Source organism: Pinus tabuliformis, chromosome 9 (genome assembly GCF_031772625.1).
Source record: "Pinus tabuliformis cultivar Carrire ecotype Pingquan chromosome 9, CPIR1, whole genome shotgun sequence".
NCBI lineage: Eukaryota > Viridiplantae > Streptophyta > Pinopsida > Pinales > Pinaceae > Pinus > Pinus tabuliformis.
Window position 1 is genome coordinate 214779541 of NC_142307.1, and position 27087 is coordinate 214806627.

Genomic DNA, 27087 nt, shown 5'->3' on the forward strand with positions numbered 1-27087 from the left:
AGGAAATATTTTGGAGACAAAAATCTAGAGTTCAATGGCTAAAAGAAGGAGAACATAACACTAGATTTTTCCATAGATCCACTATGGCGAATAAAGCTCACAACAGGATTTCTTTGATCAAGGACGAGGGAGGTAATCTTCTCAATTCTCAGGAAAAAATAGAAGTTTTGCTAGTTCAGCACTTTCAAGGTATAGAAAAGGAAACCTGTTCAGATAGAGAACATTCCATCAGGGACTTAACAATACATATACCTAGGCTGGTATCTAGAGTGGAAAATTTCAACCTTAATAGGCCAGTGACTGAAGAGGAGGTTAGTGAGGTCCTCAAAGAAATACAGAATGGTAAGGCGCCAACCCCAGATGGTTTCAATGTAGATTTCTTTAAAACTTGCTGGAATATAGTCAAACAAGATATTATGAATGTACTAGAAGATTCCAGGATGAATAGAACTATTTTGAAGGTGCTAAATGCCTCCCTTATCTCCCTAATCCCTAAACAGGATTTGGCTCAAACTCCTAATAGGTTTAGACCCATAGCTTTGTGCAATGTGGTTTACAAGATAATATCCAAGGTTCTAGCCAATAGACTCAAACCTCTTCTTCCTACCCTAGTTTCTGTGGAACAATCTGGATATGTGGAAGGTAGACAAATTCTCAATAACATCATTCAAGCTCATAAGGTGGTGCACTCTCTGACTAGTAATAGGAAGGCTGGAATGATCATGCAATTAGACATAGCCAAAGCTTATGATAAGCTGAATTGGACCTATATCAGAAAAGTTCTTATTTCTTTTGGGTTTGATCACAACTGGGTTAGATCGGTAGTGGCCCTAGTTACTTCTTCCAGCTTTTCAATTTTGGTTAATGGTTCTCCCTCTGAGACTTTTATTCCTTCAAGAGGCCTTAGGAAGGGAGACCCACTCTCTCCCTTTCTCTTCATCCTCATGATGGAAGGACTAGGTCGTTCTATCAAGCATGCAAAAGAAGTTGGTAATATCAAAGGTCTCCAACTTTCTAAAAATGGACAGGCCTTGACTCATCAACAATTTGTTGATGATACCATGCTGCAGGGAATCCCCATGGTCAAAGAAGCTCTTGCATATAAGCAAATACTGAGTGACTTTGCCATGGCTTAAGGTATGGAAGTTAATCTCTCCAAATCTAAGATTTTTTTCTTTAATACTCATATTGCTATTCAGAGGAATATCTCCAGAATTCTGGGCTTTCAAAGGGAGATCCTCCCATCAAAATATTTGGGAGTTCCTCTAACTTCCAAACCTTTACACAAGAGCATCTAGGAGCCGGTGATTAATAAGTTAGAAGATAAAATCAGGAAATGGACTATTAGATCTTTAAACTTGGCTAGTAGGTTGGTGCTTACTAAGGCTGTCCTACAATCAATCCCAGTCTACATGCTATCAGCTCTCCCAGCACCAAAAGGAGTCCTGCAACAATTCAGAACCATACAAACAGACTTTTTTTGGGGCAAGGGGGAGGAAAGAAAGAAATGGGCCTTGGTAGCATGGGAAAAAATATGCAAACCTAAAAACCATGGGGGTCTTGGATTGGATGACCCGAATATTCTAAGCAAGGGTTTAGGGGAAAAATTATGGTGGCGCTGAGTAAAAGAACCAGAGGCTCAGTGGGCTATTATTTGGAAAGAAAAATATGCCAGCACTTGGCAAAATAATTATCACATAAGGATTTATGGAAATATAAAGGGCTCACACATTTGGAATAAGGCCTAGGAGAACAGGGGCTTAGTATAAGAAAACAGCTTCTGGGAAATCAGGGAGGGAGACTTAGCTTTATTCTGGGAGGATAAATGGCAACAGGAACCTATACTGTTAAAAGAGGACTTGGGGGACCTCAAGGAAAAGACAGATACTAAAGGGTTATCTAAGGTAAAATATTTTTGGGACCAAACCAACAGTATAGGAAAATGGAGAACCTAGAGGAACCTTGATTTTAGGGATGACAGCCCCCTAAAAGCTAAAGCAGAGACACTAATGAAAATGTTAGAACAAAGGAAGATTTTAATGTCAGGGAGGCATGACCAACTGAGATGGGGCAACAATAATTAGGGTACCTTTAATCTTAAGGAGGCAAAACTCATTCTCCTTGAACTGGATTCCCATGTTCCGGATAGGATTTGGCAAGACCTATGGAGGCATCAAGGCTGGATGAAAATTAAACTCTTCATGTGGCTAGTTCAGCATAGAAAACTTTTGACCTGGGATAACATTCGGAAGAGGGGTGTCCTGGGGCCTTCCAGATGCCAACTCTGTGAAGCCCAAGAGGAAACAATGGAGCACCTTCTCAACAATTGCATTTTTACCTCCAGGTTGTGTGATTCTTTTGCCACCATTTTCCAAAAGACTGATAGGGACAAAGGGAGTATTATCAACACTCTAAACAAATGGAGAAGAAACTTTTCATATTATGAAGTTGTTGGCTTAGCATGGGCTCTCATGCCAAGCTTCATTATTTGGAATGTTTGGAAATAAAGGAACAATAGAATCTTCAAGAATAAAAAGAAGCCATCCCAACACCTTTATGAGCAGATCTTAAAACAACTCAAGGAGACGGTTGGCACTATAGTGAGAAATCTCCCTAAGAACCCACCTTCAGCAGCAGAATTAAGGATTTTCAGTAAGTTGGGTTTGTAGGGACTTATTCCTCAAGGCCTAGATAGGAAGGTAATAACAATGGAATCTGAGCAAGATTTCTGGCATCCTCCCCCTAAGGGTTTTTTGAAATATAACATTGATGGGGCTTCAAAAGGTAACTCGGGTACTGCTGGTTATGGATGGGTGTTAAGGGATGAGAACATAAGTATTCTTTTCGTCTGCTATTTCCATTTAGGAAGACCACCAACAATATGTTGGAAATAATGGCTATGGAGCAATGTTTAGATTTCCTAGAATAGGATAACCGCCAAAATGTGATTGTTGAAGCTGATTCAGAGTTAATCATTAACTCGGTCAAGAGAATTAGCTGGGGTACAAAGCCAGAAAAAGCCTCAAGAAACTGGAGGTTGATCCAGGTCTTTCAACGGATTCAGCATCACCTCCAGTGCCTTCGAATAGTAAGTTTTAAACATGTGTGAAGAACGACCAATAAATTGGCGGATCTTTTGGCCAATCAAGGAGTGATCTGCACAGAAAATAGGGTTGCGATGAGTTGGCAAGAGTTGCCTCAGAACAGATTAAAGGCAAATTGTTACAACCAAGCAGATGAAGATAGGATGGTGTTTCAGAACAGAGCCATGGAGATGGGGTCCAGATGACTCAGTAGCTTTATGATTAACGATATTTTCATAGTCAGGTCTTTAGTGGGTTGCAGGCCATTATGGGCCTTCACAACCTGGGTAAGTACAGTCATAGAGGTTCAAGGTGGTAGCAGCTCGGGAGACTTTGGTTTTTGGATGATCGGCAGGATGGTGGGAGTTACATCTTTCTTTGGTTCTGGTAGAGTAGATAGAGCGAGAGGCCAGAATCTGGGAACTCTCGGCCGGCCTCAAAACCCTGGGTTTTCCTTCTTTGATCACAATACCGCGTTTGGGGTGGTTTTTCGGTGATCGCAGGCCTTGCAAGCGGGAAGTGGTTTTTCTGAAATGGGAGCGATTCCATTCAGCGAGCTACATGTGGCCGTGGGGTCGAAGAGAATACCGCCCTCATCACGTGCTATTGTTCGGTGATGTAGACCTGTGCAATATGATCCTCAGCCGTCAGATTAAGCAATGCAGATCTACGGTTGGGATAAATCAAGCATGTTGGTGGGTCCATGTGGGTAAGCATCGTGCTTCGAAGTACTGCAAAATCGACCACATCCGTTGGATCGGGTGAGGAGGTTAGACGGCTGAGATTAAAGATGCATTTCAGGAAGACGGCGGGAGGTGTTAATGCATTTTATTCTTGGCAGGATGCAGAATGTTCTTAGCGGGAATCATTATTTTTTGTACGTTCTATAGGTTCATGGGTTTGTGAGTTATTCAAACATGAAATCCTTATAGATTGGTACATTTGTTCCTCCTTGGGTCCGATTCTTTATTCTCATTAGCCCTCAACAGCATTGTTTTTCCTTTGAGAGTTTTGAGGTTTGGTTTGTAGGGGTTGGGGCTTTTGCCTTTGGCCCATTAACAGATTGAGATTGGTTTTTTCCTTGGTCCACAGCTCTTTGTGGAATGTTGTAATTTATGTATTTTATTTACTGATTAATGAAATAGAAGGTTTGACTCTTGCTTCAGCCAAAAAAAGAAATGTAATACTCAAATAAGTTCGAACAAAAGACCAAACTGCATGAGCGAAAGGGCATAAAAGGAATATGTGACTTATAGATTCCTTTGAATTTTTACACAAGGGGCATCATCTCAGACCTATGATGCATCTCTTGATAATTTTGTCCCCAGTAGCAACTCAGTTTTCCAGAATACACCATTGAAAAAGGTGAGCTTTTGCAGGAGATTCTACTTTCCATAACCTTTTCCAAAACCATGAGAGATTTGTAGGTTTCCTATTCTCGGTGGGGAAGACATAACCCAATTTTCAAGTGTATTCTCTAGATGGGGTGTGTGCCTAGACAATAGAATCTTCTATGTCCCTTATGCGAACATGAGCATAATTTAAACTTATAATGTATCAATGCCATTGTTCAACCCAATCCATGAGAAGGTGAAATTGTTGTGTAGAGTACCAATCCTTAACCTAGATTGATGTGTTATCATAATCTTAAGACAATTAGAATTTATCATTAAAAAAACATTAATTTTGAAAGTCATCATAATAAATATTTTACTTAAATTATTTCAAGATTAATAAACAATCCTAATTGTGAGACAATTGAAATGTAATTTTACATATGATATTATTAATAGATTTTTTTTTGTAAGTCAAAATTCTATTCATCTGGAAAAAGAGATATACATCCAGAGTAACAAAAAATCGGTGGTGTCACCCCCACCAGGTTTGCTGACCATTTTTTGCAGCATGTGACAAAAATACAAAAAAGAGATTAAGGACATCATCCATAAATGGGAAGCCCACAGACACCAAAAGACAAACAACACATAGAAAAGATTTGAGGGCATGCTAATCATACGATGTGATGGATGTTGGGTTATTTGGGGTTGTTCCTGAAGGAGACGGAGGGCGGAAGTTGCATTGGACATGCCCTTTGAAGTGTGCCATCCATGTCTCCAGCTTTTCCACTTTTTATGAAAGATGGTTTTGGCCACGCCAGACCACCATCACGCGCTCTCTAATCTGGCACTGAAAGTAGTGCAACCTATCTAGGGTGGTCACCAGCTCAGCATGCTCCTCCCTTCGGATCCCTCTAGCTGACTCCACCTGATCCATCAAAGTTCGAATTAGCTCGCGACAATTCTCTAGACAACATTGTTGAATTACCCATGCGTTGGGATCTGAACATCTGCCAGACCCCTGCTAGCCTTACCACCATGCCACACACCACCACGTTGTTGAGGTTACTGAGGCCACCCTCCACGACGACTCACCTTCTCACTACCGTCGCGGCCACCACACACTCCAACACCCATCTGTTAGGAGAAATCGACGATCTTTCCACCCGAAAGCATCCGAAATTCCACCATTCCTAGCTCCAAAGATTGAATTAGCCTATCATGGTCCTCATGCCCCGCTGAGCCTGGCTTGGCAGGGAGGGAGGAACGACTACGCTGAGGGGAAGGCCACATGTTGAACAAACCAGCAACACTACTACCTGTATCTAACTCAAGAGTGTCGAAGCCACATACAACCTTCAAGTCCTGACCCACTGTAAACTGCCAAGATCACCTCACCCAGAGCCTAGACCTCCCACCACCCAATCTAATTCAGAAATAACCACATGCAACAACTCGAATACTGCCACTCCACCAATTGTGCACTCCAAGTTTCCGACCATTTAGAGTACTGAGATCTTGAGAAAACAGGTATAGAATGGATGGGTGTTGGGCATGGAATCCCCCCACAGCATGTTTTGGGGCTCAAAGCCCAAGTTTTGGTCAAATGTATTATAAGACTCTTGGAATTGTGGGTGCAGAGAGCGAAGTATAGGGTAAGTCATAGGGTTGTCTGCCCTAAGTGTTTTAAGGTAATGTAATGTCATGTCAGCCTACCCATGGTCTGTGGACCATGGGATTGTATAATAGAGCTAGAATCTAAGTTGTAAAGGGAGGAGCTAAGAAGCGAAGGAGCGAAGATAGAGCATAGAGTAAGAGTCTAAGTGTATTAGGTCGTAGTAGTAGGAAGAGGCTCTACAACTGAGTGTGCAGAGGCCTAGTAGAGTCTGCCGCTGAGTGTGCAGGGAAGTGTCGAGTCTATAACCTTGAACAAATAATAATAAAGAGAAGTTGATTCCAAATTCGGTACATCTGCTTGTGTATTGCATTCTTTACACTTATACTACATTGTTTATCGCACGCACTTATGTGATTGTTGGATATACTGTTAATTATCACTAGTCTTACACAGATAAGTTAATTAATCGAGTAATAACAGGTTAAATAGCAAGGAACTTGGGTATAATACGGATCATGCCCGAGTAGGGCTGCACGAAGGCAGCATCACAAGTTGCGAGGGACTAATAGGTGCACGTAGCGACAAGTGCATGAGGTCAAACCGCGGACCTCCAGAAGCTGATCAGACATCCCCAGGGTGCGCAAACCTGGTTCTAACACCCTCCCATACTACTTTGGGCGAGACCTCAGTCCGAGCTTCGCGAACTATTGTCAAAAGGGCCAGTAGTACCGGGATTTTCTTGGCTAAATCACCTCTGAACCTGGGTCAGGCCCATACAATCCAACAAATGGTTCCGTTACCGAGATTTGCATAAGGGATGTCTGATGTCGTGCCACCAGAATCCAACAAAGAAAGAAATTGAAGAGTGGTTGGACAAGAAGATTCATGAGTTCGTGGCACAGGAAAACATAAATCCACGAGTATCTAAGGAACATTGGTTGGAGCACTACTTGTATACAGAAATCCACAAAATTTTCTTTGCATCCTTTCCTTCTGAGCTGTATGAGTGGATTACGAAGCTAGCAGATAGTCAAGGAAGGTGTAGGCTCGACAAACCAATCGTGTGGACTCCGGAATTAGTGTGCAGACTAGAAGCATCAGGAGATAAGATCACGTGAGCTATGGACCATTGGCTCGATCGAATTATAGGAGGATTTATCACTGAGTTCGTAGTAGATACAACCGTCAGCTACAGTGAGGCAGAGCAACGTTTCCTCAAGGGACCACGAGGTAAGTATATTAATTCTTTGAACACTTGGATTAAGATGTTATTGTGTTGAAAGCGGGTTATGTGAATAAATTAATGTTTGGGACTATGCAAAGTGGGAAGGTCTACAGAAGCGGAATTAGTGAAGAATTGGAAACCAGTCCTTTAATTTCCCCCTCATGGAAAAGCGAGGAAGAGCTCGCGAAAGTCTCTCTGAGAAGCGTGATCAGACTGATAAGGCAGCGAGTTCCACGCCTACCACCTCCACCTACACCGCCACCTGTCTCACCCTCCTCACCTCCATCTCCACCCACCCCACCTCTGCCACCACCACAGTTCAGTATGGAAAGTGCTATTAAACTACCGATATTCAGAGGAGTGGGGAATGAAGATCCGAACCAATTTTGGTTTGTGGTAAGAGAAATATGGGAAGCACAAGGCGTCGTGGATGACAATATCAAGAAGGCTACACTAGTCAGCATGTTGTAGGATCGCGCATTAACATGGTACATCAAGCATTCTAATGACCATCCAAATGCAGGAATCATAGAAATCCAGACAACGCTGAACAAGGAATTTAGCAGGCCAAAGTCAAAAACACAATCAATCATCGGGTTTAAGGAGATTAGGATGCTCCCGGGAAAGACCCCCTGGGATCTGAACCAAACACTAAAGGGCATGATTCGTGAAGCCAAAATGACATTGACAAATGGACATGACCGCACATGGTTTGTAGCATCACTAACACCACACTTAAGTACGTTGTTGTCACAACAAAAACTTTCTACCCAGGCCGAAGCTTTGAAGATGGAGATGAGATTGCATGAGACCCCTATACAAGACCATGGAGATGAGATTGCATGAGACCCCTATACAAGACCGTGGTATGGGAGTCCAACAAATCCACGTGCAACTGCAAAATCTGTGTTTAGAAATGTAGAGTTTGAAACAGGACAGGACACCTCGGCCAGAGGCACGTGTGAGGAGGAGGACAAGGACCAATGTCTAGTGTTTGTGAATTACTTGGCAGGAGGAGGGTTGATGTCGTTAAGACCTGAGCCATAGGTAGGACCGAGTGTGACACCTGCATTATGGTGCATGATCTATCATATAGGAGGAAAACACACTACGGATAATTGTCATCTATTGCAGAAGTATATGCAGATGTCCCAGCAATTGTTCTGTAACTTCTACAGGTCGGTAGGCCATGATGAGTGCACCTGTAGAAGCTACAAACTAATGATGGATCAGACTCCTTCCTACAGGTTACAAACCAAAACACGAGCCCTCGACCTGAATGTAGGAATGACGCGGACTGGATTTCAGGGGCACGGTCGAGGTCGAGGTGGAATGGGACTAGGAAGGGGTCACGGACAGTTAATTTGTTATAATTGCGGAGGGCCGAGGCACTATGCCCATGATTGTACAAACCTAAAAAGGACATCATGTTTGTATTGTACTCAGTTTGATCATGAAGTAGAAGATTTCCCTACATTGATAACGAGACTGTGCGAAAAAGGGGTACTTCAACCCCCTCTGACTCAGAATTTGCAGATGATGAGGTCTGAGCCACATGAAGAAGACCCGAATGTAAACATGATGCTTAGGAGTAGTATGACCACTGACGATGATAAAGGTAATCAGTCAAAATAAAGTGCGTGGGTTAGCAAGGATCCTACAAAGGAACCTGAATTTGATTTAGAACGTGTGAAGGAGACATTCATGGAAGCTAAGAAGAGCTTCACGGAGGCCTCCGCTTCATGTAGTAAGGATCAATTAGAACCAAGGATGGATCCTTCAATGTTCACAACCTTTCTGGAGACATGCATGAAACTGCTACATGACAACAAGGCAGTAAAAGGACTACAGGAACTCATCACTAGGGGCGCGGGGTTAGGAGAGCCGCACGTGGTCCAGAAACTTGGTAAGCATGCATTGCGTACAGGAAGGGAAATGAGGTTGACTGTGAAAATTGGCGAATATGAAATGGATCAGGTAATCTTGGATCTCGAATTGGACATGAATGTACTGCCAAAACAAACATGGGAACACATGGGAAGACCCACGCTACAATGGTCTCCTATTCAGTTACAAATGGTGAACCAACAAAAGATCTTGCCCATGGGAAGATTACAAGGGGTAACATTGATATTGAAGGTGTGAGCGCTCAGGTAGATTTTGAAGTGATAGAGATAGTAGATGATAGTAATCCCTATCCCACGCTACTAGGAATAGACTAGGCCACCAATATGAAAGGAGTCATAAATCTGAAGAAGCGCAAAATGGTCTATGAAAAAAGTTGTTATGCATAGTAGTACCACTAGATCCAGCCGAAGGAGCACAACAAACTGAACCGGTGCGCAACAACGATAGTGATGACGATCTCGATTGTATTTACAAGATAACCAAGCGAGAAGAGGATTGGGTGAATTCGACTACAGATGGAAGGATTTTGTGGGATCACGAAAGCTCCTGCACAGTAATAACAATATGGGGACAATAGGGGAACAACAATATTAATAAGGGATACAACTACAATAGTAATGGGGGAATCACTAGTATTATAAGGACCCAAAAAAAGCTGTAAAACTTCCAGTTGTGTCGTCGATATGTTCAAGAGTTGTCCTTATGTAGTTACACTTACCTTTGATTCTCTGTATCATCCAAAATCATTTTGCATCCTCTCGTCTCGCGTCGATGTTGTGGGATTTATTATGGCCCTCCTTCGACACAGTCACTTTCCATCGACTTCCACTCATTATCTGGGAAGTTGGCTGAGAGACTCCCTTTCAGTACCTTAGAGCTTGCATGCCCTAATGGGAAGTTCTTTGCACTCAATGACAATTTCACATCATTGGATTTCGATCAAGTGATTTCACGTTTGTTCAAATTCAGTTCCTATATTCACATTCTGTGCATTGTGCTGATAGTACCTTGAGGACCATTTTCATTATTGGTGGTTTCTCTCATGCTCGTTAACAGTTTACATCATTGACTAGTAATCAAGCGACTTTCTAGCATGTTCGATGTCAACATATCTATTCGCATGCTAGAATCTGTACTTTGATCGGGTCATGTTGGAGCGCAAGACCCTAGACTCAGATCCCAAAAAGTCCAGGTTGTGAAGTGGTGTGACATGGTTATGATGATATGCATGTCTCTTTCATATGGCAGGCTACGACCAGACCATGAGTTATCATATGTGATCCTTCTCATTATTGGATGGTTGTTGCCATACCTTGGTTTCATTATGATCCTCTTTGACGGATGGTTGTGCCCATACCTGGATCCATTTACATGATCATTCTCTGGATGGTTGTGTCCATGCCATGATTCATGTATCATTTGACAGAGATCTCATTTTATGTATATGTATTTGTGCTTGCTTGCAATTTTTCTGATGGCAGACCGGTTCCCCACACTAATTGATAAAACATTTCATCCCTCACTCTGGCTCAGCCTTCATGCTTTAGGGGGCATTTGTTACATAGAATTTTTTCACTGTCCCTATACTCCCCATTCCTTGATCTTGGAGGACCTCTACAGTGAACCCCGCATGCTTTTCCTTCATGGAGAAACTCCCATTATGCCCCTCTTCATGAGCAGATCATTTCCCTTTTGCACCATTTCCCCTGAAACTTCTGTTTTTCTTAGTTTACAAGGCCGACGCTAATGACCTTTGTCTCCCCCGCACTGATGTGTAGAGATTAGCATTATTCCATGCACCGATTAGTGTGACTGATCTATGTTCCAGTCGGGGTAGTCCTGTTGTGGTATTTTTTTAAAATTAGAGCCGAAGCTTCCAACTCTAGAAGCTTCATAACGGAAGTCTGGTAAATGGTTTGGTCAGATGGGGTCAAGGATGTTAGTTGGGCTCCTTTCCCCTATAATAATGGAACTGCCTCAAGGGATAAGTCCTTCTCCCATGAGAAGAGGATCCAACTCACATCCATATTTCCTATATAAACCTCCCTTCTTCCCAAGAACAAGCTAGTGAGAGTGTTGGCTGAGTGTGAGTATACTATTTTGATTAGACAAGCAAGCTATTACTAGTTGTAGCTATATAGTTGTGTGAGGGAGAAGTATGTTTGGTTTGGAGTGAAGTCTAAAGGGAAGAGCCTTTAAACTATTGTTTTTTGTAGCCATTATGGAGTGCTAGTTGAAGTTTGTGGGAACCCTGTCTTGTCAGAGGAAGATTGCGACATCAAGGCGAATGGTTGTAATCTCTATTTGATATTAATATATGCAACTATCGATTGATTTCCTACATGTTTTGTAATATTACATATCCATTTCTTAATGCTTCTGGACTCATTAAGTAGGCTGAATTGCAATTTTTCTATTATTATGTTTGTGTGTTATTGGTGTTTACTTGTTTCAGGAGCTTGAAGAAGGAAGCGAGAAATTGTTGGAGCAAGCAAGCGAGGACATCATCAAGCAGGATAAGCGACCAAGAGGTAGGCCCTCTTCATTGATTCTAACCTAAGGAAATCTTCCATAGAATGTTTTTGTTGTGGCTAGACCCATTATCGGGCTAGAGGAATTCGTTCGTGTCCGCACTTATAATTTTACTTCACCACAGGCCTAAAAAAAAATCTTGCACTAGATTAGGAAGCAAATGAAAAAATGATTTAGATCCTAGAATTCATTGGAATTTCTCAACTAGTCAAGCTAAAAATTACATTGGTACACTATTGGCTATGCCCATTTCTAGTGCAAATCCCTGGAGGTGTTCACTTCCTAGATAAATTGTAGTTATAGACATAACTACATACAACTCTTGCCTTTTATATATACATATGGAGAATTATTATTTCAAAACAAAATTATATATTACTTAAGTAATGACAATGTAAACCCTTATCAAAGAGAAGATTCGCACAATAGAAATTAGACCAATGACTTAGTGTTCTAAGTTACTAACTTATCTAGGTGCATGCATAGTTTTCAATGCCACACTCATCAATGGCTTATAGTATTATGCATTCCCTGGGGCATGTCTAGACTAAGAAAACTAAAAGACACTTTCATTTCAATTCAAGAGGAATCAAAGTGAAATTTTAAGGTACAAACTGACCTAAAAGGATACTTCACTCACAATGCACCTCCAATGTGTTGATGGATATGGAAATCAATTTACACCCTTTTACATTCTTGGTTGGCTAGGCCGAGAATTCAGGAACGATGCCTGATTTATAGACCTCAAAATGAAATATAACTTCAGAATATCCAACACAATCAATTGGATTAGATAAACTAAACAACATAAACACAAGAAAAATGAGAGTAAGATACAAATTTCAATGTATAGTAAGAAAGAGAAATAATTTCAGACATTGTGTTGTCATGGCAAGTATACCATTATAGGTTTCATAATATGAATAAACTGAATATAAATTCCATTTCCAAACTTCCAAAGTTAGTATTTGAAATAAAAAGTAATCAACAATAATGATACAATATATAATACAAAACTCACAGTAATAAAAAGGATAGAAAATAGTAATAACAAGAATAAAACACATGTTGGGGCCTTCTTTTTTGGAGAAATTAAGATGATTTGGAGAATAATTCAAGAGGTTGGTGACAAGTGACAGAAATGGTTATGGGAAGCTACAGAAATAACAATCGGGGAAAGGGAAGGCACTAGCAGAAGACTGGAAGTTGCAGAGGGGTGGTAGGAACAATCAGATACAACCGAGCAAGAAAAGAGCAACGACAGCCAAGGAATGGAGACAATTGAGCAAGGGAGAAGGAACTGGCAGTTTACGTTGGCGTGTAGAGAGAGGGAAGAAGAAGATAAAATGGATAAAGGAGAACCGAGAAGGGTTCATTGTTTTGTTATGGTTGTTATTGGTGATATTGTTCTTCTTGTGTTGTAGATTTATGAGAATAGCTTTGTGTTGCAGATTTATGAGAACATCTTTGTGCCTTGTTAGAGTTCTGGATGTTAAGGAATAGGCCTTGAGCCTAATGTAATGTATTTACCATTCATATTAATGACGAATATTGCTATTGGGATCATAATGTGTTAACTGTGTATTATTCTGGTTCTTTAAAAATTTTATGTATGTACATGTTTAAGTAGTCTTTCTGTTATAGCATGTATGTCATATTGCGATCTCACTTCTTTGTAGAATGATTCAATGTTCACTTCTCTTTATTATTTGATATGGGTTTCCTTGATATTGGATCCCAGCCCTCATCTAACTAAGGTTGCGACACACCTCGGGTGAGACTCCTTACCCTTTCTAGGCCGTAAGGTGAGAATGTCATTGTTGTGCTAGACTACAGTGGATCCTTGTTGGCCCTTGCACCCCAAACACAAGTCTCGGCCTTATTGTTATTTATGCGCCAATAAATGGTTTCATTGTCAGGACCTGAAATTAAAAAAGGGGGTTTGGAATATGGTATGAAGGATTTTTAAGAAAGAACGAAAAAACTAGGTGGATGAGCAAGTGGACCAGTTTGTTTCTTAGCAAACTCAACTCCATTGAGGAACTATTGGGAAGATGAAGGAGGAAATCATGTATTCAGAGCCGAATAGTCATCAGAATGAGATCTTCTAGTGTAAGTTCCCATAATAACTTTACAGTTGGTTTCAGATATTACAGGTGAAAGGGAGTTCCAACGAACAAAACCCCTCTCGTTGCACTTGGACTCAAGTAGATCTCACTGCGCTTGATCGTCTTGACACAAATCTAACGAGAGCGGTAGATTTATGGGTACATAGCACACTAGAAGGGTATATCATTGAATTTGCAGTAGAAATCCATCAGTCTTTTTAAAAGCTGAAGTTGTGATCTGATCAAGGTTTCGAGGGAAGTTATTAAAAGAGCTTTCCCTTTGGATCAAAGTTTTAATGGTGGAAGAGGGCTTGCTAGTGTTCCAAATCCTAGGCATGGTATTGTAAACACCTAGTATTAGGGGAAGGACCTAAAGGGAGGGATGCTACTGAGCATGGAACTATGAGACTGTTAGAGGATGGATGCAGATGACTCCCAAAAGGATAGGGATCTAAGAACGCAAAGGAGAGCATGGATAATAGAGAAATGGTAGGAAAGGGCCATACAGACAATTAAAAGGTGATCGAAAGGATTTCACAAAGAAAAACTTATGTTGAGAGATATGAAATAAGGGGAAAGTAGGGAAGGAAGCTCATTGGGAGGGGAAAATATGACCACAACCATGGTGGGTCAGGAAGATGATAGGAACCCAACCCCACCAGTGGAGATGGAGATGTTAGATGGAAAGGTCCATGTGGGCTTGGAGGAAATCCTATAATATGACATGCATTTTTCTATATGGAGATTGTTTGCTGAAGATGATGCATCCAAAGGAATCAACAATCTGCCTACTTGATGCTCAGGTAATGTCTCCCCCAATCTTCCCCTATTACTCTATAACAATCCTGACAAGTTAATCAACACTATAAGAGTTGATAGTGTGCATGTTAATTACAAATATGGTACTAGTAGCAGTGGAATTAGTAGTAGTGGTACGAGTTTACAAGGATCTCTAGAACTAGGATCACAAGGATTTATGCTCTTAGCACAGACTCAGTAAAAAATGGTGGGATCATTCACAAGGTATCTCGAGTTCTTTGGCAAGGAGAATGAAGACGTAGAACAACACTGGTATCTATATGAGGCCATCTGGAGGGCCTACCAAATGCTGGATAATGTGAACTTAATCGAATTTCAAACCACTCTTATGGAAAGGTCCTTGAGATGGTTCATAAAATTGTCATAATTACACCAAAACCCAACTCTGGATAATGTTAAAAGAGAATAGGTACAAGAATTTAAACTTCCACAAACCGATTAACAAGGATTATCAAAGCTGTGGGAGATAGAGAAGCATGAGGGGGAGACTCCATGGTATATGATGCAAATATTTGAGGAAGCAATCGCTAAACTAAGTTACCTGATAGATCTAAATAACCAAAGGGACTAGTTTATCAAAGCATTGTTGCCTCTCATCCGTACGCCATTGACGCAACAGAAGATTGATATACTACAAGATTCTCTCGAACATGAAAATTGGATAGAATCTATGGCATCATACCAACACGAGTACCGAGGGGGAGTGACACCATATGATCCATCTTTCTTGGGTCTCCAACATCAAATTGCAAGTCTAACAAAGAAATTTAAGGATCTACAACCATCCGCCAGGTGTGACCAAACATATGGTGTACAGCTTGATTAGTGGAAGGTCATGTTGCTATAGAATGTCTGAGGTTGCGAGGCACAAGTACCATGTCTACACCAATAGGACCACCTGGGCCTACACCGACAGTAGGAGTCACACAAATAGGATCACAAGGTTTTCATCCTAGGCGCAACCAACCAGAGATATGTGAGGTATGAAGGGGGTATAGGCATTCCCCTCGTCTGTGACCAATACTAGAAAATACTCCAATCTTAAAAATAACAATTATTGTGAATTATACGCTTCAACAAATCCCCACATCTACCAATGTAGAGCACTAGATGCTCTAGTAGATAGGCTAGACCGTCGAAACTTCTGAGTCAATGAGACTCCTCAAGGAAGGCCAGGAGGAGGAGGAACAAGGGGTGAAAGGGAAAGAGGTAGAGGCCCAGTTTTTTGTTACAACTATGATAGGGAAGGACATGTTGCGTTGGATTTCCCAATACCTAGAAGACCATGGTGCTCTTAGTGCAGGGTCAATGCACATGCAACAGAGGACTATTTGGAATTGATTGAAAGATGGGAAGAGAAGAACCAATAGAGGAGAGTGAACTTAATTAATTCATATCTAAGTGTATCAGAAGCATACCCCCTCTCAAATATTAATATAGTTACACAAGAAGGAAAAACAACTACCGCTGATCTAGGAGCTACAAACCATCCCACGATTATCAGACTAGCCTCCCCAAAGTGCTCATATGACCCTAAGCAACAAAAGAAGTATTATAAGGAAGAAGAAAATGTTTTTGACAATTTGACTTGAGATATAGGGTCACAAAGTGAGTAGCCAAAATCTTAAAAAGCTAAGAGCCCGGACCTATCACAGTCCACAACAGTCTGACCCACTGAAGAATGGTTCAGATTATTTTTGCAAATTGTGAACAATGACTAGCTGTTGGGGCAGTTGCAGAATAGTTTGAAAGGGGTCATCCTAGAAGAGGAGGTTGAGGGAGGACTCCTTTCCGCTAACTTACTTGAAAGAAACACTAGGATGGTATAGAGGAACAAGAAGAGAACTTGAAGGGAATCTAAGTTGATGCGCAGATTGTAGGGTTCCAAATTAAGGATAGTATGTTGGATCTAGGCTCATAAGTCAACATTCTGCCAAGGAAAACATGGGAAGCACTGGGAAAGCCTTAATTGACATTTTCACCAATCCAGTTGCGGATGGTGAACCAGTATTATATCCTTTGGATTGGGAGACTGGAGGATGTAGAAGTGGATGTAGTTGGGGTGAAAACCCATGCATATTTGAAGTAATAGATGTCATGGGAGACAAGGGCCCATACCCAACGCTACTCGGGATAGACTGTGCATTTTAAAACTATGGTATAATCGACTTGAAGAAGGAATGAATTACTTTTGAGGTAGGGGTTAGGGTGACTCAACCTCAAGACCCATATTAGGGACCGAGTTTCACATAACCAACATATGATAGAGAAGAGTCGGGGATGTTAGATCAACTGTACAAACTAACAACAAGAAGAAGGGAGAACTACGTTAACCCAAAGACTTAAGGGTCTATCAGTTGGCGAAGCTTCAGAGTTTAGAGGTTGGCTTAGAGGTATCTTGGGATGATTGATAGTAGAGTGGATATGAGATCAACACTAGACTTTGTGCCACAATCTATTGAGTCAACTGGATTGCAACTGAGGTAAGTGACTTCCCTATATTTAATGTCATAGATTCAGTAAATTCATTTCTCAACAAGATTGATGCAACGATTATTGAAGAACATAAATGATAGTTACTAACTGTCGTGTTATAAGTGACACAGGAAATATGGTGGGTCACCACAACTACCTCTGAGAATGGGAGAAGATCAAAATAGCCATGGAAGTAATATTTAGAAAAGCGGGGGAGTGCCCTCAATATTTTGCCAAGTACAAGGGGGATTCTGACCCTCAACAACATTTGAAAAATTGTAAGGATAGATGTATGTTGGAAGGAGTTCCAAGGGAGTTGTGGGTACATAGTTTTATACACATCCTCATAACTTTTCCAAAACCTTGCTATGTACAAGAAGAAATAAGGAGACAAACAGGGGACTAGGATAGTCTGGCAGATCAATTTGCTAGCAGTTTTCTTTCTCAGAAAATGATAGGAGGATGACTAAGGCATTGTAGGTTTTCAAGTGAATTTTTATCACAACGAGTCAACTAATGGATGGGTGCATAGACCAAAATACCTTAGACCATATCTATGTGTCAGGGTATCATGAAGCAATGGCCTATTGAAAGGTGGACAAAGAACTGAATGAGGATGATCTGGAGGAATTATGACATTCATCATTCCACAAAACTGAAGGGGGAAAGAGACATCAAGGATGGACCTCTAACTGATGCACCACACTTACTCTGACTAAATTTATGGAAGCATAAAATCAGGACTAATGACAAACCAAAGCTAGCCTCAATTGGAGATTATTGGGATGAAAAAACTACAAAAGAGATTTTCGACCTCTTGAGGGAGTGTGAACCTTTGTTCCTTTCATCAGTTGCGGACCTAAAAGGGATCAAAGGGGACCTAGGGGAAATGAAAATCATGTTAAAACCAGATGAAAATCCAGCAAAGCATTGAATTACAGATTAAACCTGAGAGTCGAGGAGAAGGTGAATAAAGAGATAAACAAGATGCTAGCAGTAGAGCTTATCTTTCTGGTGGATGAGACAGAATGGGTGAGTCTGATTGTGATACAAAAAAGGAAAGATGTCACAGAGGTATAGGTCTGTCTAGACTACCACAACTTGAATAATGCTTGTTTGCATGACCTGTTTCCTACACCATTCAGTTATTAATTTCTAGATAATTTAGTAGATAATGAAGCCTATTCCTTTACAGATGGATTCTTTTGCTATCACCAAGTAAGAATCGCCAATGAGGATAAGAAGAAAACTACATTTACTACAGAATGGGGATCTTGTGCCTACCATGTTATGCCATTCAGTCTCAAGAATGCACGTGCAGTGTTCTCAAGGATTGTAATTGTTGCATTTAGAGATTATATCCACAGGTTCCTAGATGTCTACATGGGTGAATAGACAGTCTACAGTCTATTGAAAAAACACTACAGCCTGCTCAAGACCATGTTCTATCAATGTAGAAAACTATAAGTATCGTTGAATTTGAAGAAATGCATATTTGTAGTCTAGTTTGGCACAATTTTGGGCCACATAGTGTGCAAAGAAGGAGTATGCGTAGATCCTACTAAGGCTGTAGCAATAGTGAATATGAACCCACCCACAAGCATAAAAAAAATAAGATCCACTTTTGGACATACCAGGTACTTTAGGAGATTCATCCGCAACTACACCTCAATTACGCACTGATGGAGAAACTGCCAAGGAAGGTTGAATGATTTATGTGGTCGGAGGTGTCACGCTGCACTCAACATACTGAAAGAAAAACTAGTAAGTGCGCTGATTCTGGTATATCGTGACTGGAACAAATAGTTTCATATCCACATTAATGCATCATGAATTTTTATGGGGGTTGTTCTAGCTCAGCCATGGGAAGCGATCCTCGAACATCCAATTTATTTTGCCAGCAGAAAGTTATCCACAGGAAAAAAGAACTATACCATGAATAAGCGGGAGGCACTAGAAATGGTATATTCACTTCAAAAATTCAGACACTATTTGCTAGGAGGCCCACTTAAGCTTATTACTGACCATTTCACTTTAAAATATTTAGTGAACAAGCATGTGCTTGAAAGATGAATTTGCAGGTGGCTGTTGTTATTCCAAGGATTCACTTTTAAGGCAATTGTTAAGCCTGACCAATTTAATGTGAGACCTGATCACCTTTCACAGCTAGAATCAACAGAAAGTGGAGGATCCCTAGATGATCAACTACCAGACGTAGATCTATTCCAGATTGAAGTAGTACCATATTACCTAGAAGACAGTGTAACCTTTTTAGCTACAAGAAAATATCCAGACAAGTACACAACTACACAAAGGAGACATATGGTTGTCTAAGCTATCGATTATCAATTAATTATGGGGAAACTATATAAATTGGGCCTTGATCGCATGTTGCGTAGATGGGTCCTTCATCATGACAAACACAGTGTATTATGGGAATGTCATTCAAGAGTTGTGGGTGGTCACATTGGAGGAAAAGCTATCGCAAGGAAATTGTTGCAGGTAGGACTATGGTGGCCGACGATTTTCAAAGATGCAAAAGAATATGCCAGAGGTTGAAATGTTTCCCAAAGGGTTGGAAGGCCATCACATCAAGATGAACTACCATTGCAATTGGTACCTGCACTGTAGATATTTGAGAAATGGGTGGTCGACTTCATAGGGCCTATCAATCTATCGGTGTGTCACTATCATGCCAGGTATATAATCACCACAACATAGTACCTCACCAGATTGGTGGAAGAAGCATAGGTAAAGGACTATATTGCAAATACTATCACTAGGTTCATATTTGAGAATATCATATCCAGATTTGGGTTCCCGAGGAGTCTCACCAGTGATCATCAGACCCACTTCATAAATGAAATAATTTCCTCCATACTTCAAAATTTCATGATATAGCACCACAAAAGCAGGCCATACTACCCTCAAGCCAATGGTACCATAGAAGCCTTCAATAATATATTGGATAAAGGTTTCACCAAGATATACTCAGCCAACTGAGATGATTGGGATGAGAGAGTGCCACTGGCTCTATGGGCATACCTCACAACTGCTAAGCGGTTACACAAGCATACACCTTTCCAGCTTGTGTATAGGTGATAAGCTATGGTACCGACTAAATTTTCTATTCCCAACCTTTTCATTTCCCAGGGAAATCATATGAAAAGTATGAATCAATTCAGAATTGGCTAGATGAACTCTCTAAGCACTATGAGGCAAGTTTTATGGAACATTTGCACCAAATGGTCTTGAAGCAAAGGCAAAGGCATGGCATGACTGACATATTAAGATGAAATCATTCACAATCGGTGGGTATGTTATTCTATACAACAAAAATTTCTTGAAGTTTCCCAGAAAGCTACAAATGCATTGGTTAGGATTGTTTGTTGTTGTGGAAGTAAGGGAGTTAGGATCAGTCAAGCTTGCGCAACTAGACAAGGTATTTCTACTAAATTGGGTGAAAAGTGCATGCCCAAAACCCTTCCACAAATCAAAAAATGTTACTCATAATTGATTGGATCTCTGAAAGGATACCATAGGTAAGAATAGCTAAGAGTAGGTAGGTTTCATTTAGTTGCGTCATCACTAGTCGCATCAGTCATTTATTTTTTATCTGGTTAGTCAGTCCTTTACATTTCGAAATAAAAATTCCACCGAGTCAGTCCCAATTGCAAATGTTCTTCCACCACACTACAGTTGATTGTGGTCAGGTGGAGTCACACTTTTTAAGAGTCCTTTCCATAATAATTAGAAAATAATGTAGGTGTTAGCCCAAATTCTCATTAAATATTTCCTGTTATAGCAATAATTAACTCCTAAATGTCTTCCATCATGATAACATAATTACCCATCATCTCCACCTTTCCTTTTTCAAAATTTCATCATCTAAGTGAGGTTCAGCTCAACTGATGTAGGATTAACATGATTGAGTATGCATAGGGAAATTTGTCGTAGTAATTAGTTACGAGGTCTCATCAGAAACATCATGTCGAGATGGTCTACTTAATTTGCATGGCAATGCTGAATTCCTCAAAGTCTAAAGCCAAGGTGGTAGAGTGACTTTGTTTGTAGTCTAATTCTAAGTTCAGTTGTTTCAATATTAGGTACCATCCCACTATAATTTGTTCTTATTATCACGGCTTTGAGAGGATGAAGACAATTGTATCTATTCTAGAGTTTAGGTTGGATGAAAGAATTGGAGTAAGGGAGCCTCTTTACTACAAGTATGACAAGGTTGCTCTAGTCTACAACGATATTTCAGACTCCTTCCAGTTTCTGACCATGAAATGAGATCATGTCTACACAGAATCAGTCACGAAGGAAGATGGGAGTGCAACAATCAAAGTCAATACTGATTTCCTATGTTTTCCTATGTTTGGGACGACTCTGGCAGCGTGCAATGCACAAAGTTACTGGTCAGTAGAATGCATGGAGGATCGATTTTGCGCGACAAATAATACCCAATTCATGCAGTAAAATTCAAAGGATCATGGGTTTATTAGCAGGAGGAGACACGGTTTCAACCACATTCCAGACAAATTCCAAGAGAGAAAAGAAGACAAGGGATGATGACTACTACACCAACTATGATACTAATAAAGGAGGAAAGGAAGCATGCATAGATTTTATCAACTCCCAAAAAATCAAGTTTGCCTACTACATTATTGCAGGAAAGCTCACGTGTCACTTTTCCAAGAATGAGTGGATGCTGGATACAACTTCAATTGTGGTGCATTGCACAACAGGTGCCCAGCTAAATTTGTGTGCTTTCCTCCTCTAGGAAATGTTTGAAGCATATGAATATGTATACAAGCGGTCCACCCATTTTATTATGGATATATTATTGTTGCTATGGAAATGTGGAAATGATATCCACCAAAGGGTCAGGAGCTAGCTCCTATCACAGAAGACCATCCTTTGGCCCTCAGGTATGCACCTTGGAGAAATTTGGGTGACCCAAGTATCAAAGAGATAAATGAGGCTTCTTTCAATAGTTGGTACATAAAAATGGTGGAAGTAATTAAGGTTGTGGAACGGGTTCCCAGGTTCCTACTTGATAAATATTCGGCATAGATTTGGTTCTATGTTAGTCATGGGAGCACATGGGTGATGCCACACTGTGTTCATGCCCATACTTTCCAAATGCTGCCCCAAAAGTTCATGCTATCAGCTGAAGCTTTCCACACAGAGTTAGGTTTGTGGCTAGGAATTGTAGGGGAGATTCAGGAAGGTAAACACATCTATTTATTTTATGGAATGGTACTTCAACCAATACTAGGAGAAACAGTTATGGCAACCAGAAAATGCCTGGAAAATGAGGAGTTGGAACCAATTATCAAATAGTTGAAGAAGAAAATGAGCTCCTTGAAGGAAACCATCACCAACATTGGGATATTAACACGTTCGGTTTCCAACTTTCCTGAGTTTCAAGGTTCAATACAGTAGGGTCCTTTGATTAATGCCCCTAGTTGCTACAATGTTGGTAGTAAGACCTCATTCACAGTCCAAACCAACCATCCCAAAACCCTGGAAATAAAAAGATACTAAATCTCTAGTTGAGTGCAAAAATCAGAAATCAACCCCTACTAGTCACATTGTCAACCTCACCATTGAAGAGCCCCAATCCAATACCGCCTCACCCATCATTGAAGAAATTCCACCCTCCACTTCAGTTGCATCACCTAGCTCGCGCAACCCATCACTGCATACTGCATCCACATCCGCCACCCTCTTAGACACTATACCCTCTGAGACATTGTTGGGAAAAGAGACAGACATGGAGCTTGATTTAGTTATCTAGTCCATCATGGTATCCTCAAGAGAAGAAGTTGTCACCACTTCCATGATGGCTTTATTGCTAGAGTTGGGTCCACTACTGAGAACGAGACCCATCATTACCTAGTCACTCACCACCACTATCAACTGAGTGTCATTACCACTTCATATGTTTCCTCTATTTACACCACTCCCCGTTTCCATCTAAACATGTCCTCCATTGGTTGAATTATCACAGCATGCTAACTCCCCCCATGGACACTCAGATAAGTCTATCACCAGTGGGAAGCCCTTGCAGAGTCAGTTCCCAGATCCATCAACTATGCACCATAATGATCTTTAGGATTTGTCCTCAGCCCAATTGTTTACTTTTATTCAACAAGCCGCACAAAATGCCACAATGTTGCACAATGATCTAACTATCAACCATGAGTAGCAACAATAGAAAATTGTTTCACTCATAGCCAGACATTTTCAGCTCTGCCAAGATAATAAACAACTCCAGGTGTAGCTAGAGTATATCACTACAAAATTCTAAGTACTGTGGCCGTCCATTTTTGATGTTGTAACTAATGCCCTAGAAGGTTTCTTAGCTTGCACATTAGTTGAATGTTGCAACCATATCCAGACCGCATGCCATGACTTTATCTCTACTGATCAAGAACTCAAGCAAACTCTCACTGCCACAAGGAGTGCATTTTTGGACCCTACCATGACATATCCCAATGAGATAGAACAAAATATAATCATCACAACCTCCCTCAAGGACTCCATTTTTAATGTCGCGATTGACGCCTACACTCTCCCGCAACAAGTTCACAACTGGTCAAGAAGCCTTGCGAAGAAGAACCAACTAGTCTACCCACTTCGAGAGCGGGTAAATCTGCTCCTCACTAATTTCAAGAACATTAAGGACAAATAATAAAGGAATATTCTTAGGGAAGAGATAGAGGCTTTGGAAGCCCGCATTGAACATATTGAAGATGAACCGGCTAGGAAAAAGAAGATACTACTAGATCTTTGGCCCCGAGTTCAAACACACCTAGAGACATTGCAAAAGCTAAGTGAGGACATGGAATTACATTGGACTTCCTTATTGATGACATGGCCAGCCCCACTGACATCTAAAATAACATCTGAATTCCTCTCCCAGGAAGTTTTGATCATAGAAATATGGAAGAAAATGCTCAATGATTACACCCAATTCCGCTCAGTGACCATCGCGGTTATCCTTGAATTGGGGCCTTTGTTTAAAGAGACCATCCAAGAATAAGCAACAACACCAATAGAAGCATTGACAGCAACACCAGTAGAAGAATCAGCAGGAACACCAACAATAGAAGCATCAACTTCACTGATGACACCAAAGAAAGATTGACTCAGAGACGAGTGAATGAACTATGGTCGGGGCTTGTTAGGGACTTTATTTTTAGAGAAATTAAGATATTTTGGATAACAATTCAAGAGGTTGGTGACAAGTGGCGGAAATTGTCATTGGGAAACTATGGAAATAAAAACCAAGGAAATGAAAGGAACTAGTGGAAGAATGGAAGTTGCGGAGGGGTGGAGGGAAGAAGTAGATACAACCAAGCAGGAAAAGAGCAAGGGAAACAGAGGAATGGATACATCCCAACAAGGGCGATGGAACTGGAAGTTCAGGTTGGAATGTAGAGAGAGGGAAGAAGAAGATAAAAGGAAGAAAGGAAAATCAAGAAGGGTTGGTTGTTGTGTTATGGTTGTTATTGGTGACAATGTTCTTCTTGTGTTGCAAAGTTATGAGAACAACTATGTGTATGTCCTTCCATAAGCTTTTATTTTGCCTTGTTAGAGTTTTGGATGTTGAGGAAGAGGCCTTGAGCCTGATGTACTGTATTTACTATTCATATTAATGAGGAATATTTCTATTGGTATCATAGTGTGTTAACTATGTATTATTCTGCTTCTTTAAATTTTTTATGTATGCACATGTTTAGGTAGTTTTTCTGTTACAACATATATACCTGTTGCGATCTGACTTCTTTGTAGAAGGATTCATTGTTCTCTACCATTTATTCTTTGATATGGGTTTCCCTGATACTAGATTCCAACCCTCATCTAACTAAGGTTGCAACACGCCTCAGGTGAGACTCCTTAACCTTTCCAGGTAAGGTGAAAAATTATGACGTTGTGCTAGACTATAGAAGAGCCTTGTTGGCCCTTGCACCCGAACCCGGTGTCTCAACCCTGTTGTTATTTTTGTGCAAAAAACACAAGATGGTAAAATCTGTAGAATATCATTCATTTAGAGACTTAAATATTAATGTCTATATATAGTAATATCAAACTCAACAGATATGAAATCTACTCTAAGACTTCTTGACAAGTGACCACATTTACAAGACGGTATTGGTCAAATGCAAACAACTATGAATAATAAATGAAACCATGATTGATGCAAGTATCTCAAGAATTTGTGTTCAAGCATTGGTATGCTACTACACAAAGAGTCAATATATCAATATTGACACAAACACAATAGGTTCTAATCGTCAATGATTAAAATGTAAGATACCTTCAACAAACAAGAAAGATTACTAGCCTCCATCAATGCTGCTATTTAAAATAATCCTTGTCGAAAAGAGTTTGTGAGTTACAAATATCTAAACACAAGATAAAATACCTAAGTGAAGAATCAAACTATCATACCAACAACTATAGAAATTTGGGACCTTGTCTTTCCCTTTCGAGCTAGTATTTCTAGTTGAAAAGCTCTTGAAGAGTTATGTAATTGTCTTAATAATTTATTTTCTTTAAAATACATTTCTTTTAGTTATTTAACTAAAATAAGGCTGGTATGTCAAAGTGAAGACACTAAAACTTAGGCTTCTAAAAAATAGGAAAATTGTTAAGGTTCAAAAGGGAGGAGGACCCACATCCATAATGTCAAATGATTCCATATAATATAACCATTTTAATTTAAAATGCATTATTGTCTTCATATATCCATCATATATGCATGCATCACTTAAAATGTCAATTATCAAAATTGGCAGCCATAACTTGGATATATATATATATATAGTGAATGCACTAAAATATATGCTTCCAAAAAATAGTAAAAGTGTGAAAACTCAAAAGAAGGGAGGACCCACATCCATGATGTCAAATGGTTCCATATAATATAACAATTTTAATTTAAAATGCATGATTCTCTTCATATATCTATCATATATGCAGGCATCAATTCATATTTCAATTATCAAAATTGATAGCCATAACATACACACACACACAATTCAAAATTGCATGAATGTTTGTAATTCAATGATAAAACAAAACTATGTTATCACAAAAACTATACCAAAAATATACCATAGTTGATACAATCCAAATTTCATAACCTTTTAATGTCTAGAAACTAAATTTGTAATCAAATCATCAGAATTTTTTTGTAAGAGCAGCTAAATTATTTTTGGCTTCTACCACAAAAATTTCTCCATTAAGAAGTTAGGATGCTTGGTCTCAATTTGCTTATAATGACTAGTGTCCTTTGAGGTAGAGGTTATAGAAATAGTAATTGGTTCTGGATGAGTGGCCTGGTGTGGGATGTTTTTAACAATCATTTTGACATTGTTAATAGACAGTGACTCAATAGTGATGGAATTTGTAGCTAAAACATCAAAATATTTATCTGTATGAACGCTATCAGGGTGAGCACATGGATTTTCAATAGGGGGGACTATAATTTTAGAAATCAAGTTAGGATTGAATTCCCTGAATGGTGAAGAAGATGCATGAGTGGTATGGGAGTGAGAATGATTAGAAGGATGATGGATTTCCATGGGGTTAGTTTCCCAAACTCTATTATCAACATCATGGGGGTCAGAGATGGGGTTATAGCCATCATTAATGTTCCAGACATTATTGTTAGGTTGATGCCTAGGAATTTCATGTATGCTCAGGTGAGGCCTGAGATAAGGAGTAGCATTGTTTTGATACATAGGATGGAAGAAATATACATTAGGATATCTAAGATCAGGTGGCCCATAATGGCTAACTAATGAAATTCATCGAAATCTGTATTGAAATGCACTAAAAAATGAACCATTTTGTTCCTCCCTATATCCAACTCACCAGGTGATATGTTCCCTCTGCCTAGACCTATACTTTTTATTCTAGATTCTAAACTTATCTGTGGAAGTCAACCAATTATTAGGAACATCTA